Below are 6,000 nucleotides of genomic sequence, written 5' to 3'. Positions count from 1 at the left end.
CATGACTTGGTATTCAGTCAGCTCCTTGCTCAAGCCCTCCCCCCATCCTGGTCTCTTTTCCAATCTGCCTTCTGGAAAGGAAGGCCTAAGTGTACACAGCCCCAGGCCTAGCAGCTCAGCATGCTCCCATGACTTGGTATTCAGCTGACAGCACCCAAAGCTCTGTTCAGGCCAGAATAGTTTGTGGCAAGGGAAAGCAGGTGACTGTTGAAAGTGGGTGAGGGGAGATGGGAGTGAATATAATTGATGAACTCTTGGGGAAGCAGTGCATCAAGTGAATGCTTAAAAGAGAAATGGTGCAAAATGGGGTGAATGCTTCTGAGGGTAGTGACATGAAAAGCAGTGAATGTTGTAAGAGTTGGGGGGAACAACACAAGGAGGAGCTTATGTCGTGGGGAAAATGCGGGGTGGATACTGTTTCCCTCCCCATCTCCTTGCAGTGAGCAATACAATGGGACTGTCTGGCACCTAAGGTTCATGCTGCCACATGTTCTGCAACAAGTGTGAGGGGATCAGGGCTTGGATGGGGAAAATGGAGAGAGAGAGAGAGAGAGACAGGATAGGGTGCTGTATGAGAACCATGTGGGAGGAGTGGAGGTGGCATGAGAGAGCTATAGAGGGGGGTAGAAGGGGTTCAAAAGAAAGAGGAAAGCAGTAAAGGGATGTGAGAAAGCCAGGGAGAGGGTATGTATACAAGAAAGTTAGCAGCAGTGATTGGGGGAAGGGTGAAAAATCAGAAATGGCATCAGGGTGGAACAGAGGTGATGATGGGGTGTGTGTGAGAGCAAAAGGGGGTGAAAGGGAAGGGAAGAGGCTAGGTGATAATTGTAAGTAATGAAAGTGGAACAGATGGTGAAGGAGAGCCAGAGGGACTGGGGGGGGGGGGGCAGGGGTAACAGAGCCAGAAGTGGTGATGGAACATGAAGAAGGATGGAAGCTAGAGGTGTAATGGGGTGGAGGGGTGAGAGTGCCAGGGATGGTGATTGGAAGGGGAAGGATTTGAGAGAGACACATGTACAAGAGAGGATGAATATTTCTTGGGAGAGTGACTTCAAAGGAGGTGAATTTTCGGGGAGAGGTGGTGAGTATATGAGAGCCAGAAGGGGTAATGTTGGAGGGTGTATGCAAGAAAGCCAGAGGGCACTGGGGGCAGGGAGATACTTGTGGTAGACAGAGGGTGAGGGGGTAGGGGACAGAATAGCACAAGGGATTGGGCAGGAGGTGTTAATGTTGGAGTCACCGAGCCCTTGTCATTGTTCTTGTAGGATTTGGGGAATGTTATGTTGGGGCAGACTGAGGGAGTGTGATGGGGACAAGAGAGCGAGAGAGAAAGACAGACATTGGGCAGAGAAAGAAGATGCTGGTCAGAGACAGGTGGGGCCCTGGTGGAAGGATTGAGAGAGACTGGTGGGGACAAAGTGGGGGAACTGAGAAAGACTGGTGAGAGGATTGAGAGATTAGGAGATAGGATGGGCCTGAGAGAACAATCGGGAGGCCTGAAGAGAGAAACTGGTAGGAGAATTGAGAGAGACTGGTGGGAACAGAGTGAGAGGATTGAAAAACTTTGGGAGACAGGGTGGAAGGGTTGGGGTATTGAGAAAAAGAGAGGGAGAGATACTGTTGGAAGGGGCCCCCCACAACTCGTCTTTTGAAAACATGAGTTAGGGAGTGCTAGGAGAGCGGTCCCATTTGAGAGGAATGTGTGTCCTTGGGCCATGGCACATCCCCAGAGGGCTCCAAGGCGGTACCAAGGCAGGCGAGACGTGTCCAACCATGGATGGAAACTGAAGGTTCGAACTCTCCACCGGACCTGCACACTTCAGGAAGACCAACAACGCAATGGTGGTCTTTGAATGGTCCTCTGACCATTCCAAGCCCTTTCGGACCTGCTGCTGGGTAATGGCAATAAGTGGCAGGCTAGACGGAAGCCATGGACAGACGAAGGCCTTGAAACATGGTAAGCTCAGACAAGGAACGTGGAACGTGGAAGGCTCAGACGAGGAACTTGGAACGTGGAGACTCAGACGAGGAGGCAGGCTTGTGCCAGGACATGGCACGCCAGGAAAGGTGATGACAAGGAACCAGGGGCTCAGGACATCAAAGCAGGATCATCACGGAACATCAGGACTGGATCACGGAACATCAAGAACATGAAGAATGGATCACGGACATCAGGACAGGATCACGGAACATCAGGACAAGTAACGAAGATTCAGGAATCAAAACAGGACATGGAGCTCCAATGAAGACGAAGACCTGACGGAGCGCTGGAAGACAGGACTTCCAGGGACATGAAACTCCAATGCAAAGCAAAGGTTGGACTGAAAGTGAAGCCCTTTTATAGGGCTGAACCAGGAGATGCCCTAGGAGATGTCATTAGGTGGGGCCTGGGGCATATCCGGCCGTGGGCCCTTTAAATATAATAAGGAGGCGCAGCCCCGCGCCTAGAGAGGCAGGCAGAAGAAGGGACAGCTCGGTGGTGGCATCCATGCCGCGAGGGACAGGCAGGGGCGGCACTAGGCCACAAAACTGAAGGTGCTGGCAGCTCCCTGCCGCTGTAGGTAAGCTGTCTCGCGGCTCCCTGCCGCGAGAGAAGGTGTTAAGTGTGGCGGTCCAAGTCGCGACAGCGTGGCAGCAGCGGTGGCCTCCTGGCTGCTTAGGTGGTCGGCAGTGCGGTGGTCCAGGTCGTGACTGCCGCGGGACGGCTCCAGCATCGGTGGCCTCCTGGCCATGTTGGAATCGCAGAGCAGCAGAAGAAAGAGGTGGGAAACTGCTTGCGGCTCAGCCCGCAAACAGTATCACAACAACATGAGGTTCTTTGGTACTGTGCATCTTGATTTTTTGGCTCTTGGTACATGAAAGGTTGGCTGCCCCTTTCTTCACAGAAAGAGTAGTGGATACTTGGAATGCCCTCCCAATGGAGATGGTAGAGAAAAAAAATGGTACCGAAATTAACAAAGGCATGGGATAAACACAAAGATTCCCTAGGATGGTAATAAAGCACTGGGGTAACATGCATGGAGCAGCAGTTACAGCCCTAAAACAGGTATGGGAATAACCTGGACAGAGAAGCAGTTACAACCTTAAAAAACCCATTTGTGTCTTTTTCTGCCATCATTAACTATAGAAAGGCGGGATGCTGAGTGTGAACCAGTGGCGTAGCCATGGGTTGGCCTGACCTGACCTTTGCAGGGCTGTCACAGAGCTCAATCCGAATGGCCCAAGAACAGGCCTGACCGTCGCAGGGCCATCACAGAGCTCATCCCGCGCGGCCTGAGGAGAGCCCCAACCGTAGCAGGGCTGTCACAGAGTTCATCCCGTGTGGCCCGATAAGAGAGGCCCGACCATCAAAAGGCCGTCGCAGAGCTCATCCCGCACAGCCCGAGAAGAGAGGCCCAACCGTCATAGGGCCATCGCAGAGCTCATCCCACGCGGCCCTATGCCTGAGAAGAGCCCTGATCATCGCAGGGCAGTTGCGGAGCTCATCCCTCGTGGCCCAAGAAGAGAGGCCTGACCATCAAAGGGCCATTGCAGAGCTCATTCCATGCGGCCCGAAAAGAGACCTGTCACAGGGCCATTGCGGAGCTCATTCCATGCGGCCCAAGAAGAGAGGCCTGACCATCACAGTGCCATCACGGAGCTCAACATGCATGGCCAGAGAAGAGGCCTTGCAGCAAGGAGGCCCGGAAGAGAGAGAGAGGCCTTGACAGAGTGTGTGTGTGTGTGTTTGTGTATGTATGAGAGAGAGACAGAATGGGAGTGAGAAGCATCTGTGTGTGCATATGTGTGAAAGAGCATAGGAGTGAGAAGCCGGTGAGGGTGTGTGTGTGTGTATGTATGTATGTATGTATGAGAGAGAGCACAAGAATGAGAAGTCTCTGTATGTATGTATAAGAGAACATAAGAACATAAGAAAATGCCATGCTGGGTCAGACCAAGGGTCCATCAAGCCCAGCATCCTGTTTCCAACAGAGGCCAAACCAGGCCACAAGAACCTGGCAATTACCCAAACACCAAGAAGATCCCATGCTACTGATGCAATTATTAGCAGTGGCTATTCCCTAAGTAAACTTGATTAATAGCAGTTAATGGACTTCGCCTCCCAGAACTTATCCAAATGTTTTTTGAACCCAGCTACACTAACTGCACTAACCACATCCTCTGGCAACAAATTCCAGAGCTTAATTGTGCATTGAGTGAAAAAGAATTTTCTCCGATTAGTCTTAAATGTGCTACTTGCTAACTTCATGGAATACCCCCTAGTCCTTCTATTATCTGAAAGTGTAAATAACCGATTCACATCTATTCATTCAAGACCTCTCATGATCTTAAAGATCTCTATCATATCCCCCCTCAGCCGTCTCTTCTCCAAGCTGAACAGCCCTAACCTCTTCAGCCTTTCCTCATAGGGGAGCTGGGAGTAAGAAGCCTATGTGTGTTTGTATGAAAGAGCAATTTGGAGTGAGAAGCATGTGTGTGTGTGTGTGTGTGTATGAGAGAGAGCATGGGAGTGAAAAGCCTATGTGTGTGTATGGAAGAGAGCATGGGAGTGAGAAGCCTGTGTGTGTATGGAAGAGAGCATGGGAGTGAGAAGCCTGTCTGTGTATGAAAGAGAGTATGGGAGTGAGAAGCCTGTCTGTGTATGTATAAGAGAGAGCATGGGAGTAAGAAGCCTGTGTGTGTGTATGTATGAGAGAGAGCATGGGAGTGAGAAGCCTGTTTGTGTATGTATGAGCGAGAGCATGGGAGTGAGAAACCTGTCTGTGTGTGTATAAGAGATGGCATGGGAATGAGAAGCCTGTGTGTGTGCACGTGTGTGTGCGTGTGTGTATGATTATGAGAGACAGCATGGGAATGAGAAGCCTATCTGTGTATGTATGAGAGCATGGAAGTGGACAGCCTGGGGTTGTATGTATGAAAGAAAGCATGTGGGTGTGAGAGACTGTTGATGTGAGTCAGAGCATGTGGGAGTGGAAGCCTGCATGTGGGAGAGAGCATGTAAAGGAGCCTGAGTGTGTATATGTGGGAGTAGAAACCTTTGTGTGAGTGGGCACCTATATGTGAGAGTGGGAGCCTGGGTAAAAGAGAGTGTGTGGGAGTGGGATCTTGTGAGTGAGAGCCTGATTATGAGAAAGAGCATATGAGTGAGAGTCTGCATGTGAGAGACAGCATATGAGAGTGGGAGCCTATGTATATGTGAGAGAGAGCATGCAAGAGTGGGAGCATGGGTGAGAGAAAGCATGTGTTTGAGAGAGTGCTTGTGAGAGAAAATCTGTGTGTATGTATGAAGGAGGAAGGAAAGAAGACGAGAGAGAAGAAACAGAAAGAATAAAATAGACCCTGAAAAAGGAACTAGGCAAAGACAGACAAGGGGATAAAGAGACTGGGAACAACCAATTAGATAAATAAGATCAGACAAGAAAGGTAAAAAAAAAAAATTTTTGACTTTCAGCAATTCGAATAAACCATCTTTGGGAATGTGCATTTCTCATATATTTGTATTTTGCTGTTTCTTCAGTATTCACAGAGGCTGAGGCTGGTTTCTCAGGCTTTCCAGTATAGTTTTGTCTGTACATTTGTTTCTAATTTGTAGTCCTTCTTCTATATTAGGTAAGGCTCTGTTGTTACGATGCTGCTTGCGGAGCCCATCCCGTGAGCAGCCTCTCACCTCCCGCCTTCCCTTCATCTTCGCGGCCAGACACCACTGTTGTTATTTCTTTGTGGCGTGGAGCCGCTGCTGCTGTCCACAGCAGAAAGAGCCGCTGCAGTTTCCACCCTTCGCAGCATGGAGCCACTGCCGGGATGTTTCTCTTCGCATCCCTGGTGCTGCCAACGCCTTTGTCTCTGCGCGGCAAGGGAAGCCACTGCCGACTTTGCCTTTTCGCAGCAGGAGTGCCGCTGCTGACTTCTTCCTTTTGGCAGGGACGCTGTCGATGCTGCTGCCTGCTCCTACTTTGCACTGGGTTGCTACATAGGCACAGGCGCCACCTCCTCTCAGCA

Source organism: Rhinatrema bivittatum, chromosome 8, assembly GCF_901001135.1.
Source record: "Rhinatrema bivittatum chromosome 8, aRhiBiv1.1, whole genome shotgun sequence".
Taxonomy (NCBI): Eukaryota; Metazoa; Chordata; class Amphibia; order Gymnophiona; family Rhinatrematidae; genus Rhinatrema; species Rhinatrema bivittatum.
The sequence above is the reverse complement of the archived record's forward strand: the minus strand, read 5'-3'. Positions refer to the sequence as shown.